Source organism: Hypanus sabinus, chromosome 13 (assembly GCF_030144855.1).
Source record: "Hypanus sabinus isolate sHypSab1 chromosome 13, sHypSab1.hap1, whole genome shotgun sequence".
Lineage (NCBI taxonomy): Eukaryota > Metazoa > Chordata > Chondrichthyes > Myliobatiformes > Dasyatidae > Hypanus > Hypanus sabinus.
In genome coordinates this window covers 26,176,750-26,192,673 of record NC_082718.1, presented here as the reverse complement: position 1 = coordinate 26,192,673, position 15,924 = coordinate 26,176,750, and the positions used below count along the sequence as shown (strand labels likewise).

General features: G+C 42.8%; 1 protein-coding gene across 1 annotated transcript in view; it reads right to left on the bottom strand.

The window, feature by feature from the left end:
* celf2 (cugbp, Elav-like family member 2) overlaps positions 1 to 15,924 on the bottom strand; it is a 1,092,382-nt gene that overhangs the window by 915,658 nt on the left and 160,800 nt on the right. Inside the window, exon 3 of the mRNA XM_059987350.1 lies at positions 4,073 to 4,141. The gene's annotated coding sequence lies outside the window, so the exon portion shown is untranslated. The remainder of the gene's footprint in view (positions 1 to 4,072; positions 4,142 to 15,924) is intronic.

Below are 15,924 nucleotides of genomic sequence, written 5' to 3'. Positions count from 1 at the left end.
CTTAAGTTAAAGAACATTAAATAGTACAGCACAGGAACATGTCCTTTGACCCACAATGTTGTAACAAAATCATTATAGTAATTAAATCCCTAAATAAACTAATCTCTTCTACTTACACAATGTCGGTATCTCTGCATTTTTTGCTCATTTAAGTACCTCTTAAATGCCTCTTTTGGATCCACTTCCAACGCCATTCCTGACAGCCCATTCTGTATAAGAAAACTTTGCCTACACATCTCCTACGGACGTATGCCCTCTAACCTCAAAACTTGCCCCTTAGTATTAGACATTTCAGCTCTGGGATAAAGACAGTATACCCCACCTACATTTCTCATAATTCTATAAAATTTGATCAGGACTTCCTTTAGCCTGCAGTGCTCCAGAGAAAACAACCCAAGTTTGTCTATCCTCTCTTTATGACAAATGTCCACCAGCTTTAGCTGCCTGGGAACTGTGGACAGAACAAATCACAGTTGGTCCCTGCAAACATTGGGGCAAAATTAGTCTTTTGCAAGTCACAGTATGGGATTCCTTCATTCTTTAAGCTAGATTCACCTGCTTATTTACAGGGACTGTGGAAAATGGACAATGATCTGGCAACCATTCATTAATTTCCTGAATTAAAAATGGAATTTTAATCCAAACACAATGGTGAAGAAGCGTAGTTTGATTAAAAATATGAACTTTGCATTCATATTGTCCATAATAGATAAAGTATGCACAGTGTGGCCCTAGTAGCTTAAAAGCCAAATATGTTTCTTTAAATTATGTTCACTATTTTAACGTAGAAAATGTGTCCAAGCTGGTTCATTTAAATAAGGTGCTCCTAACAAGACAATCTAGTTGAGTAAAGCTAGAATGGCTTAGCCTAAAAAAAATGCGGGGCACATAGCCCGTTCATGGTGTCACAGAAGTGTAACAGTTAGCGTGACACTATTGCAGCTCAGGGCATTGCAGTACAGAGTTCAATTCCAGTGTCCTCTGTATGTCCTCCCTGTGAAATTAGTGGGTTTTCTCCAGTTTCCTCCCACAGTCCAAAGGTGTACCGGGTAGGTTAATTGGTCATTGTAAATTGTGCTGTGAATAGGTTAGGTTTAAATCTGGGTTGTGGGCAGTGTACCTCGATGGGCCAGAAAGGCCTATTCCACAATGTCTCTCTAAATAAATAACAGGAAAAGCCCTCCCCACTATTCAGCACATCTACAAGGAGCACTGCCACAAGAAGACAGCACCCATCATCATCAAGGGTCTCTGCCATCCAGGCCAGGCTCTCTTCTCATTGCTGCCATCGTGGAGGACGTACAGGAGCCTTAGGTCCCACTTCACCAAGTTCAGGAACAGTGGTTACCCTTCACCTATCAGGCTCCTGAACCAGATTAGGTGGATAACTTCTTTCACCTGAACACTGAACCAATTCCACAACCTACAGGCTCGCTTTCCAGGACTTTACAACTCAATTCCTCAGTACCTATTTATTTATTATTACTTTTTTGTATTTGCACAGTTTGGCTTCTCTTGTTTGCCAGTCTTTCCTTGTGAGTAGCTTCTCATCGATTTTATTGTATTTCTTTGTTCTACTATGAATGCCTGTAAGAAAATGAATCTCAGCATAGTATACATATACACACTTTGATAATGTATTTACTTTGAGCCTTGAACATAAAGCTAAGTAATGGGTAAACGTTGCACACAACATTGTGGATTAATTCCTTCCTCCTCATTGGACTCCTCAGCATACTCCGTGTACTGCAAGAGAGTCAGCATAAATAAAAAGCTCAGCTAGATATGTTTGAGTCTTTAATGCACCTGATGTTTGATACTTATCAATACAAAAAAAAATCTTTAACTCCAGAAGACGGAATGTCTTTCTCTATACACACAATCCATCTATAACATTCTTACTGAAACCGAGAACAGAGACTCCGGGTGTTGATAATTTACAAAACATTTTAAACCCTCACACTAAATCTTTTGGGTGATATAATTGACAGAATACCGTCTCCCAATTCCCAAAATGTTATTTTCTTAAAACAAACACGCAGTTTATCATTTATAACCTTTTGAGTGAATATCTGTCTGGATCTTTCAAAGTCCCTGAATCTTATACAGTGTGCCAAGGTTTTCTCACCCAGCTGAACTATTTGCCACTGTGACTCTCATCAACCCCCCAATTCATTCTTTTGGAACATTTATTAGGTCATCTGAAGTCTCCTATTCTCCAGCAGGCAATGGTTGAGTGACCTTCCCCCACATCCCCTCAATTTATATTTCCAAGATCGGATATCATCTTGGTGGCTCTACGCTGCACTTTCTCAGGGGAAATAATATCATTTCACAGGTATAGTGACCAATACTTGATGCAGTGCTGAATGCAATCTCTCACAATATTACCTTTTTTATTTTTGAGAGAGAGAGAGAGAGAGAGAGAGAGAGAGAGAGAGAGAGAGAGAGAGAGAGAGAGAGAGAGAGAGAGAGAGAAAAAGAAAATGTTTAAAGCTCACATTCATGTGCCAAGTGAAAGAAAGATTAAGCATTCTGCAAATAAGCAACCTAAATTATAGTACACTTCCAGTCCCCGGAAACCTGTATTCAAATAGAATGACCTACATCTGGATCATCTTGGGGGACATAATTATTTGCAATTTTCTTTCACACTTGACAGCCCACAATACTTCAGCTATGCCACCTCTTACGTCGATATGGCTAATTAAACCTGCAGGAGAAATTTTACAAGAAAGTCCACAATTTCTGTTGCAACAAATCAGTGAACTGTCTGGCCTAGTCTGCCAACTCAAACCGGCTGAGAGAGTTGGACATGTGCGAACTGCAGTGGACCCACGGATGTGCGGGTCTTTGTCTTGCGTGATGTTGGTGCCTTCTTTCTCCGCCTACGCCTTAAGTAAATATTTCGAAGTAGGCAAAGCCGGCGTTAGTCCAACGGGTAGCCAGATACAGAGTCCCCGCTGAACCGCGCTGAGATATTAAAATAACAACAGCCATAGATCTGGGGCGACATTTAGCTGCTGCCGAAAGTACTGAGAAATCGCCCAACACAGTCCCTGTTTATCTAACCTGTGTTTAGGGGGTTAAACATTTAGCCCTGTTGACGAGATACCTGGACGCAGCCCAGGCTCAGAGTGCATATGGTTTATTTAAGCACCTTCTACTCGCTTCACCGGCAAGTCTCCTCGCATCAAACATATGACCTTACTGTAAATAATTTATGGAACTAGAACTGGTATTTTTCGTTTAGTTCTGTGATATCATTTTGAATCCCTGCAACACTTCTCCACGACGACTTAATAAAGAACGGAAAATAGGTTTGCTCAGTGCCGAGAGAGAGTGAAGAACACGGTCGCTTCAGCTATGTCCTTGCCCTGCGTCTGATAGCCAAACACGAGCAGTACTTTACGGTGTCTCCGCGCACCCAGACTTTCATGGTGAAGACAGACAGACCTCCAGGGAGAATGAAACAGAGTAAATGCTTAAAGCTATGAACAGCAGCCAACAGATGGTTATGTTGGCAAAATCCGGGTGGGGGGGGGGGGTTACAGGATTTTTTTTAAACCTCTGGTACCTCATGAAATGTAAAGTATATAACTGTTCAATTGTTTCCCCTGTTAGGAAACTGGGTTTCCAAAGTTGTTTAATGGCAAAAAGGTTGCTTTACAGAAATCACTTTTCTATAACCGGGGAACTACTCACTGTAAGAAACAAAGTGTCTATATCACTACTGCGAATGGAGGGGGGAGGAGAGAGAGAGAGCGAGATCACCGTACACAACTGGGTCTGTGCAGTGCCAGAAGCTCGTCTGTCCTCGGGAAAGGCGAGTAAACCCCTTGTTTTCACCAACAGACAACGGCACATGGCTGAGCGAGACTTCACGGGGAACTGGGTAAATGCCCCCGTGACAGTCTGCGGGATGGAGAGGTCAGAGAAGGGGGCACTTCCGCACCTTGCGCCAAGGAAGTGCCGACTGGACAAGCCCGGCCGAAGTGTGACCGCCTCAATAACGGAAGTCCAATTTACAATTGTGTAAAGCAAGTGAGTGGAATAAATTGATCTGCCTTACCACGGTGTCTTCGCAGATTCGGGTTCAAATACTCCGAAAGGTTGCTCCTTGGTTGCTCTCGGTTATATCCTAAATCAGAGAAACAAATGCAGTCTGTTAAAATTCGCACTCCAGAATCTTCCAGCTGTCCTGCACACGCACACGGAGGGCTTTCCGATGATTTGATTTTCTGTCAGTATTGCATCAATCTGTTCCGCCCCTATCTTTCCGCTGGGTTTCAAACCTACCTGCAGTGTTCCCTACACGAGAGAAAACTGAGGTAAAGTCATAGTGCGCCAGCGTCCCGGGGTCCTGGCAGGTCTGAAGTCTCCCCTCCTTCACCCCACCTGACTGAAGTCTGTTGTCTACAGAGTCAGTCGCTGAGGATTTATTATGTGTATATAGACCCGTGTGTAACCCTGCAGTTCAACTCATAGGACTATACACCACACATTCGAGAGAGAGAGAACACATAGGAGGTTTGGGGGTGGGGGAGGGGGGAGTACTTTTAACTCCTTACTCGCTTGCTCTGCATTTCGAAGGAGAAAACGTTCCCAGTCCAAGTTTAGTTGCACGGACCGAATCTCGACCTGCGGCTTCCAACCCTCCTGGACACGATTTAACATTTTCCTACACCAGAACAAAAATCACACTGGAACTCTCTTCCCACTCAGTTTTCTAACTGTTGCCTATTGAAGGCAAACGGGTATTTAAAATGTAGAGGAGATTAGGAATAGACAATGGGACATCTACAGAGAGGGAAACAAGGTTTCCTGATGACAGGATCTGATGACAGTACGTCAAAAATACTTAATAGTAGCAAACTCCTTTAAGTGTAAAGGGTATGTGGAGATAGAGACTGAAGGAGGAAGAGCACACTTCACCCTCTACAAATTCTGATTAACCTCACTGATGAATAGGCTTGAGAATTTCAAATGTTCAGGCTCTTCCATAGTCAACAGTGGTTAACTTAGCTTTTGACTTCCCATTCCTATTCTGACATGTTTGTCCATGGCCTCCTCTACTGCCATGATGAGGCCATACTCTGCTTGGAGGAATGGCACCTTGTATTCAGCCAGGGTAGCCTCCAACCTGCTGCCATGAATGCTGATTTCTCTAATTTCCACTAATTTCTCACTCCCTCCATCCATCCCTCTTTTTCCATTCTCCATTCCGGTTAATCTGTCACCTCTTCTCTTCTGTTAACCTGCCCATTACCTCTCACAGATTCCCCTCCTTCCTTTTCTTCCATGGTCCACTGTCCTTTCTTATCAGATTCTTTCTTCTTCAATCCTTTACTTCTTCCATCTATCACCTCCCAGCTTCTTACTTTCTTCCCCCCATCTCAGCCATCCACCTTCCCCTCATCCAGTCTCAACTAACATCTGCCTGTTTGTACTCCCTCCCTTCCCTCCTCCCGTCTTCTTATTCTGACTTCTCCCTTCCTCTCCAATCCTGATGAAGGGTCTAAAACTTAAACTGTTTATTCCTAACCATAGATGCTACCCGACTCATTGAGTTGCTCCAGCATTTTGTGTGTGTTTTTTTAGGATTTTTAGCACCTGAAGAATCTCTTATGTTTGTGCTTGGTTAATTGTGTCAGTTTACATATATCTTGAGTGCAGAGGATTAATTGCGCAGCATCAACTTTTATTAAAACAAGTGAGTAATTACGCATTTGGTGGAAGTTCAACCCTCCTCCATTACCAAAAATTCCCATTGAATACTCAGGGAGTAGATGCCTTCACCCCCTACCCTCTCTCACCTCCCTTCTTGCCATCTTTCCCAACTGTTTGTTAGTCCACAATCACAGTTCCTTTCAATTAATTTCTGGTGCAATTGCTGCATTCTGCAGGAAGATTTTGAACACTGCGCAGGATTGATGTGGTATCATCAAAAGCTGGGCAGCCCTGGCAAATTCTCATCAAACTCCACAAAGGCTCCATTGTTTTTCCATTGTGAAAAATGTAACTCTCTTCATTTTTCTCCTGTGTTTGTCAATTCGGTCTCACTGACTGTGAACTAGTCCCTCAGGCACAATCATATTACAGAGGCTATTTAAAAATATCCTTTTGAAGGAAAAGGGTCCCTATTGTTTCTCCTTTACTGGGCTCCTCTTGGAATGCTTCACTGTCAAGCAAATCAGAAGTGACTTACAGCAGAAATGTGAAAGTAAAAATCCAAACAATTATGCACAGCTCATGAAGAAAATGATCGTATATAAATTAACCTTTAAATATTTGTCATTGCAAATGCTTTGTGTTATTGGGCCCATTTCTACCTTTGCAACACTACTTGGCTCTTGAACTGTCTCAGTCTGTCTGCTGCTGAAGGGCTTATCTGATGTTTTATTACCTTTAAACTTGGTTATTCCAACACATTCCTGGCAAACCTCGCTCAATCCATTTTCTATGAACTGGAGTCAGAAAAATCAGAATCAGGTTTACTATCATTGTCATGTGTTGTGAAATTTGTTGCTTTATGGCAGCAGTACAGTGTAGTACATTAAAATTACAAGTTACAATAAGAAATTTTTAAAAAGTAGTGCAAAAAATGAGGTAGTGATCACAGGTTCATGGTCCATTCAGAAATCAAATAGCAGAGGGGAAGAAGCTGTCCATAAAATGTTGAGTGTGTGTCTTCAGACTTTTGAACCTATTCCCTGATGATAGTAATGAGAAGAGGGCATGGCCTGGATGGTGAGGGTCCTTAATGTTAGATGTTGTTTTCTTAAGGTATCACCTGTACAAGATGTACCCGATGGTGGGTGGGCATCAACTTGAATCTGCCTGATCATGTCCTAATCTGACCTGATCTGATCTACTCATACATGATCTCCTGGCCTGCAAACACACACCAGCTGCTGGCAATGCCTCAATTCGGAAACTCTCATTGTTGTCAGAGCCATCTGTCAACAAGGCAACGTCGCAGAGAGGAAAGATCTTGGCCTGCCCTTTCTCTTTTTTCTCCATCCCAAAAGTGCTGGGGCTCATCACTCACACTGATGAGATGGCCTATAAAGAGGAGGTGGAAAATTTCAAAGCCTGGCACTTGGCAAATAACCTATTGCCCCACGTTAGTAAGACAAAGTGGATTGTTATCAACTTTAGAACTCACACCACTCACACACCTCTTTACGTCAGCAGCACAGCAGTTTCAAATTCCTGGGAGTGCCCTTCTCGCACAACCTCTTCTGATCCAAGCCCACATCCTACTCAATCAAGAAAGCTCACCAATGCCTTTACCTTCTAAGGTGGCTGATGAGAGCTGGTCATTGCATATCAATATTCATGTCCTTCTACAAATGTGCAATAGAGAGCATCTTAACACGCTGCATCACTGCATTGCATGGAAACTGCACCGCAGCGTACAGGAAGGTGCAACTGCCTACAACAAAAGGAAGACTAATCAAAAATGCCCAGCGCATCAGCGGCACCAGCTCACCCGCCATGAAAGACATATATACAAAAAGGTGTAAGATAAGGGTCTGTTACATCAGGAAGGATCCTACCGGCCCTGCTTATGGACTGTTTGTCTCACTCCCATCAGGGTGGATGCTACATAGCATCCACGCCAAGACCACCAGACTCAAAAAGTGTTACTTTCCCGAAGGAGGAAAGCTGATCAACGCCTCCACTCATGAACTTATCCCTCCACACACCCCACCATGTCTACTTTATTATTTCTTGTCAGTCAACTTATGTTTATACATTGTGTGCCTACTGTCAATTTATTTACATACAATCAATATATGTGCATAAGCAATCTTAAATATATACATTCGGTGTGCTTTTTTATTATTGTGTTCTTTATCTTATTGTGTTCTATTTGAGATGCATCAGACCTGGAATAACAATTCTGTTCTTCTTTACATTGTGTACTGGAAATGACATGAAACAATCTTGAACCTTGAACCTTAGAACCCTCCAATGTGCCTCTCTAATGCATGTCCTCAAATTTGATTGATGAAGCAGCCAACATAGTGTAGTGGTTAGTGTAACACTATTACAGTGCCAGTGACCTAGGTTTAATTCATACCGCTGTTTGTAATGAGTTTGTACATTCTCCCTGCCTGAGTTTCCACCAGGTACCCATATTCCAAGCAGGTTAATTGGTTACATGGGCGTAATTGGGCGGCGTGGGCTCATTAAGCTGGAAGTGCATGTTACTGTATAAAAAAATAATCAAAGACCCAGCCACCTCTGGCATTTTCTCCCCTTGGGCATGAAAGCACCTACCACCAGGTTCAAGGCTAATCTGAAAAAGTGACTTGAAAGATAAAGATTAGCTTTATTTATTAAATGTACATCGGATCATCAAAACATAGAGTGAAATGTGTTGTTTGTGTCAATGACCAACACAGTCTGAAGGTCTACTGGGTGCCGTCTGCTAGAGTTGCCATGCTCCTGGCACCAACATAGCATGCCCGCAACTTATGTGGGGGAAACTGGAGCACTTGGAGGAAACCCGCACAATCATGGGAGAACATACAAACTCCATACAGACTGCAGCAGGGATTGAACCCTGATTGTGATCACTGGCACTGTGAAGAATTTCACTGTTTCTCTACCATACTTTCCAAGATGCTCAAGTAGGGAACGGTGCAAGTTAAAAGGAAGTTGTTGTTGCAATGGACAACTCAACAGCTCGCAGATTTCCTGTCGACCATCAACTGCCTACGTATTTGGACTATTCCTATATTAATCCCATTTTTATTCTTCCTACATTCATATTAACTCCCCCAGATATTCACCAACACACTCAGGGCAATTTACAGTGGCCAGTTAATCTACCAGTCCAAACATGGTCAACAGCACATCCTAATAAACATTGTCTTATAAGGAGATGGCTGGGCGTGTTTATATTACAAATGTCATGTCATTTTTCACTGTAGCTGTCATTTGATCTGAAATCAAATTAACTTGAAGGGGACTTTTCTCTCAACTCACGTTAGTCATTCAGACCTGAGTAACACTCAAAATTCAGCATGTGTCTTTTCCCTCACATGTACTTGTGCACATGACAATACTCGTGTTCCATGTTTAGAGATGGACTTTAGTGGCATTTCTCCTTCATAGTTGCTTCAGTACAGTCAGCATAGAAACAGATCTTTCTCCCCATCGAGTCCAATCATTTCCACTGCTATCTTCCCACATTTTCAACACGCACCCCTCACTCCATGCCTAAACACCAAGCCCTGCGTCCAATTAAACTATCAAGCTGCAAGTCTTTGGTACGTGGCCAGAAAGCGGAGCTCCAGGCAGAAACGTACACGATCACAGGAAGAACACTGGATGCCAGGATTGAATCTAAGTTGCAGGAGCTGTGAGACAGCAGTTCTACTCGCCGTACTCTGGCGTCAGCCAGGCCTTTCCTTCTGTGTGTCTGCTGTAACATGATTACAGTCCAAGAACAAACTTACCTCTTGCTTCTAAAAATAGGTACCTCTCAGAAGTGGGCTAGCTTCCCGCTTCAAGATTCCTTCCTGGAATTTATCCTCTTCCCTGTGAAACAGTACTGTAAAAAATCATTCTTGGCTGAATGAGAGGAACACCCTGCCATGGGTGATGGGAGAGGCAGATACACTAGGGACAGTTAAGAAACTCTTACAAGATGATAGAAAAATGAAGGGCTATGTAGGAGTGAAGGGTTAGATAGCTGTGAGGAGTTTATAAGGTTGGCACAACATCATGGGACAAAGAGCCCACACTATGAGGTAGTGTTCTATGTTCTCAGCACACAAATTGATTTCAGCCTCTGAAATTTAAGCTCTACTGGGATTAATGAAATTCAACTTCAGAACCAGTGTTTAACACACAAATTACATGATTAACAGAGGACAAGTATCTACCCGAGTTTGTTTATATTGCTGATAGTCCAAACTGTATTTACGGTTAAGGTTGTCATAGCCAAGGGGAGGGGGTGTAGAAGTGATAAGCTCACACTACCTAGTAAATGCTCCCAATGGAGTGCATCTCAAATCATCTCAGACAACCAAATACAGGTCCTGGCTTTCAATTGTGGCTCAGCTACTAAGCCTATCAGAACCATTTCTACTGACAGGAGAAGGTGCAAAGGCAGGTCACTGGCTCCTCAAAACCAGACGCTACAAGCAAATGGGATTTGTTAGCTATGATTGCTACCTCATTTAGGAGAGGGAAAGCTCTGACCTCAAATCTCCACTGCCTTGTGACAATACCCACTCATGAGTAAGGCTTTGGGAGTGAACCCGGAGGAAAAATCCAGAGCTGGAGTCCCTGAAGCAGTCCTACGTTGAGTTCAATGCTTGCGATGCTGCTGGTGCCAAACTGCCGTCTCTGCCGTTCGTATGGATTCATCAGTTGCATGGAGAGAGGGAGCTTGCTGCATGGGCAACAGCTTGCTCTCCATATCATACTGCTTTGGCTTGCATATTGACTTATTGTAGAGAGCCAAGACACAACTTCCATGATTGACTCTGACTAACGGCGGCCTCAATTCAAATAGACTTTCCTAATATAAGGCATCTTGAAACATTTTAGTACATTAGAGGAAGTACACAAATGTATGCTGGCATGAAAGAGATCTTTGGATCAAAAATTCGCAGCGCTGTCTATTCAGAGTTTGTATATTCTTTCCATGACCACGTGAGTTTCCTCCAGGAGCTCCGTTTTCCTCCTCATTCCAAAGGGGTACATGTTATGTTATGTAACCCCATAAAAATAATTAAAAGGAAAATAAGGGAGCCGGAAATGTGAGTCAAACTTCGTTTTTCACTTTAAGTGAAGCATACATGTATGACATGATGGTGTAATGACGTATGCCATTTACATACTTTTACATATAACCCGCAGTGCATTATGTAAACAACAAAGGATGTTTAATCAACAATATATTTACAATATTACTGAAATAGTAAATACACAACTTTCCCCCCCTGCTTAACTATGAACTCCAACTCAATACAAAATACACCTCAACTATATACACAGTATTCTGTATAATAGAACTACTATCTAGACATCCACAGCATAGTAAATTTTAAATTGTCCCATTCAGGCCTAGGGGTTTAACCTCTGTGGAGGATTTTTTATTCTTGTAAGATAATGTCTTTCCTCATAATGGGGATCATACTGCTTGACTGGTGAAACCCGTGTCTGTGAAATAATCTTAGGTTCCTAGATCTCATCCATGGTGGTTGTAGCAATTGCCGCTGGGACTGTAGGTAGTGGTTCTGTCAGCTCTGTCCACCTTTCTTCTCCAACGATTGACTCTGCTTTCCTCCATTGATTGATGTGTCATCTCCGGATGATAGCCACTGTGTAGGAGAGTGGTCCAATTCTATCCTTAATCTTTCCAAGGACCCACTTTTGATCATCTTAGTAGGCCCTCACCAGGACTGCTTCTCCAGAAGTGAAACATTGAACCTCCTTGTTTGAGGAGCATTGAATTTGTCTCAGCTGTTTGTCCTGCATACAGCTTCTGAGATTGGGTTTGAGGAGCTCCAAGTATGAAGGCAATGGCTGACCCAGGAACAGCTTAGCTGGTGAATTGTTGGTCAGGGAGTGTGCTGCATTGTGATGTGTAAGGAAGAAATTAGCAAGCTTCTGATGTAGTGTCAGTGTAGTGTGTCTGCTGATGTTGCTCGCAGTGAGTTCTTCAGACTCTGGACAAACCTTCCCGCCAAGCCATTTGCAGCTGGGTGATACGAGGGGTGATTGATAAGTCTGTGGCCTAAGGAAGAAAGAGGCAATTTCAGAAAACCTAGCACATCTATTTTTCAACATAGTCCCCTCCTTACATTTACACACTTAGTCCAGTGGTCATGCAGCATGTGGATCTTGGACCTCCAGAAAGTGTCCACAGCAGGGGTGATTGATAAGTTTGTGACCTAAGGTAGAAGAAGATGAGTTATACAGCTCTTGTTAAGTGCACATGCAGTTCATCTCTTTGAGTGATTATGCAGAAAGTTTGAAGTTTGAACTCATCAGGGGTGATTGTTAAGTTCCTGGCCTAAGGTAGAAAGAGATGAGTTATTAACTTCAAACTTTCTGCATAATCACTGAAAGAGTTGACCTGCATGTGCATGTAACGAGAGCTGTATAACTCATCTCTTTCTACAGCAGGCCATGAACTTATCAATTACCCCTGCTGTGGACACTTTCTGGTCCAAGATCTGTATGCTCCACGACTGCTGGACTAAGTGTAAGAGGGGACTATGTTGAAAAATAAATGTGCTAGGTTTTCTAAAACTGACTCCTTCTATCTTAGGCCACAGACTTATCAATCACCCCTTGTATGTCTTATTCCATTCATTTTCAGGAATGACTGAAATTGTTCCACCACAGACTGTGGTCCATTGTCCTTGCCTAACTGTTCTGGAACACCAGTCCTTGCAAAGGGGCTCCTCAACACATGACAAACACGGGGAAATCTGCAGATGCTGGAAATTCAAGCAACACACACAAGAAATGCTGGTGGAACGCAGCAGGGCAGGCAGCATCTATAGGGAGAAGCACTGTCGGCATTTTGGGCCAAGACCCTAGGTCTTCTCCCTTTAGGTGCTGCCTGGGCTACTGCGTTCCACCAGCATTTTTTGTGTGTGTTCCTCAACACATGAACAGTGTGCAAAGGTATAGTGGAGGCAATTGAGAACACTTCTGGCCACTTCGTAGCTGCATCCACTACCACCAAGAAATCTGTGCCCATGAATGGTCTGGCAAAATCCACATGAATCCTCTGTCAGGGCATGCAGGCCATTCCAGGAATAGGAGAAGCACTGCTCCTGGCATCTTCGAGACATGTTGGCATCCCGAACAGTGCATGGTGAGTTACTCGATCTGCTGATCTATCCCAGGCCACCAGACAAAGTTTGAGCCAATGCTTTCATTTTGACCACATCTTGATGACTGGCATGTAGCTCCTCCAACACTTTAACACTCAGCTGAGATGGTATAACATCTCTCAATCCCCAGATAAGGCAACCCCTGTTAAGGGCAAGTTCATTCCGGTACGGACAAAAATGGGGGAACTGGGATTTCTGCTGCACATTCCAGCCATTTTGTGTAGCTATGTAGACCTGAGCCAGCATGGGATCTTACAGATTTCCTTTTGGATTATCTCTGCTGTAATAGTGAAACTTCTGATTTGTATTAGGTAGAATACGTCATGAGGAGCATTTCCTTTCATAAATTATTCAGGTAATTCCTTTTCCAAGGATAAATGGGACAATCCATCAGTATTTCTGTGATTAGTCTTCCTCTTGAATTTGATTGTGTAATTGTGTCCTCCGAGAAACAGTGCCCTTATCTGCATTCATGCTGCTGTTAGTGGAACACCCTTCTGTGGATTCAAAATGGACACTGGCCGTTGATGATCAGAAATGAGGATAAACTTGATCCTATATGAGTACAGGTTGAAACCTTTTACACCCCAAACCAAGCTCTAGGCCTCTCTGTTAATCTGTGTGTATTTTTCTCCGCAGAGGTCAGGGACATGATGCAAATGCTCTGGGGCATTCACTTCCATCACTCACATCATGTGACATGACTGCACCTATCCCATAAGGCCAAGCGTCACAAGCAAGCTTCACTGGACGACGTAGATGCCAATGTGTGAGAACAATGTCTGACATTACCATTTCTTTGACCTTTTTTAAAGCCACTTCAAATTGTTTTGTCCATTGTCATTTCTTCCTGATGGAGCAAGGTAGTGAGTTCAAGGGGTGGAGCACAGTCGCCAGGTTTGGCAGAAACCTGTTCTAGTTAATGGGTTAATTGGTCACATGGGAGTAATTGGGTGGTGCGAGCTTGTTGGGCCAGAAGGACTTGCTACCAAGCTGTATCACTAAATAAAATAAAAAAACAGACTTTGTTCCATGAGGAGATTGTCTAGAGTCAATATGTTCAATGATTTCCATCAGTGGTATAATATTCCTACCATGCTATGCTATGGTTTATAGTGAGAGGTTAGGCAGGCTAGGAATTTATTCTGGAGAACGTAGGAAATTAAGGGATTACTTTGTAGAAGTGTATAAATGTGTAGGGTGTATGCAAATTGTCTTTTCCCCAGAGTTGAGGAATCAAGAACCAGAAGATTTAGGCTTAAGGGAAAGATTTAAGAACTCATACAGAGGGTGGTGAGTACATGGAATGAGCTGCTAGAAAAGCGGTTGAGGCAGGTGTAATAACAAAATTTAAAGGACTTTTGTAGGGTCTAAATAGGAAAGGTTTAGGAAATAGGTATAGGAGAGAGAACAGATATAGGAAAGATTAATGGGGATCTAGAGACAATTTCCCATGTTTGGCCCAATGTCTGGGAAAACAGCTGATGAATTGGGTGGCAAGGTGGAGTAGCCATTGGTGTAATGCTGTTACAGTGCCAGCAACCTGAGTTCAACTTCCATTGCCATCTGTAAGGAGTCTGTACGTTCTCTCCGTGACTGTACTGTTAGTTATTTGTCTGGGGGAGGGGTTGTTGGGGTTGATGATTGTGCTGCCATTCATTTTGTGCCGGGGGCATGGGTGGGTCTGATGTTTCTCTCGGAATGACTTACATGTTTGTTCTCTGTTCCGTGGCTATCTGGAGAAAACAAATCTCAGAGTTGTATTTGGGTGCATGCTTTGATAACAAATGAAGCTTTAAACATTTGAACCTTTTGAGTGGGTTTCCTCTAGGTGCTCCTGTTACCTCCCACACTCCAAAGATGAATCAGTTAGGCTAATCATTCACATGGCTATAACTGGGTGATCAGGCTCGTTGGACAGGAAGGGCCTGTTACTGTGCTGTGTCTCTAAATAAAAATTAAAAAAATAGAATTTGTCCCTCTCGGAGTTAGCATAGATGAAATAATTTGAGTGATTTCCTTCAGTTCCGTAACATTTCTACCATTCTATCCTGTTAGGCTAAGTTGGAGTGCCATAGGTGATAACCCAGCATGCTAATCCAACTCCCTGGTGCAAACATTTTTAATTCACATATGGTGCCATTTTATTAGCAATGTTACATTCCAGAGAAAGAGCGGCAAGCTGGTCCCCTGCCAATCTAGTTAGTTGCTAAGTTGTCATGACATGTACTCCCTGTTGCTAAGTCAATGATGTCTTAATAGGCCATTTATTCACTTTTCCCTCAGATAATTGCATCATAAAGATGTCCTCTTTTAATCTGAACCAATTGCTAACACATGTGAAGTAATAAGGACCAAGGAAACATTGTTACCAGTGATAGATCTGCAAGTTTGATTTTGATGGTTGATAAAGTAATGAGGTTATTTTTCGTAACCAATGTCACATTTGTATAATGTTCCATGATTACACTGAGAGGCAGTTGTAACTTGGCCGGCTTCACAATCCAGATTCAAACAGCTGTGGCCTTGTGGGTTTTTACGTCCTCTGCAATCAGTCAACTCGCTGCCTTGGGAAGGCAGCCAACAACCCTCCCACCCCGGTCATTCTCTCTCCTTCCCTCTCCCGTCAGGCAGAAAACACAAAAGCTTGAGAGCAGGCTCAAGCACTGCTTCTATCCTGCTGTTATCAGACTCCCGGAGGGGTTTCTCAAAGTTCAAATTTCAAGAAGCAGAGATAGAGTAATGTCTGGTGTGATCCATCAGGAGCTTTTTTTTTGCCTGTGTGGAGAAGGTGCTGAGACTGTACATGGCATTGATCAGACCATTTTCTTATCTAAGAATGAAAATGCTAGCATTAGAGTGGATCTTGAGGAGGTTCATGAGAATGATCTTGGGAATTAAAGGGTTAACATACGAGGAGCATTTGATGGTTGTATGCTTGAACTCGCTGGTATTTAGAAGAACGAGGGGGGGGTGGGATCTCATTGAAACCTACTGAATATTAAAAGCCCTAGATAGAGTGGATGTGGAGAGAATGTTTCCTACAGTG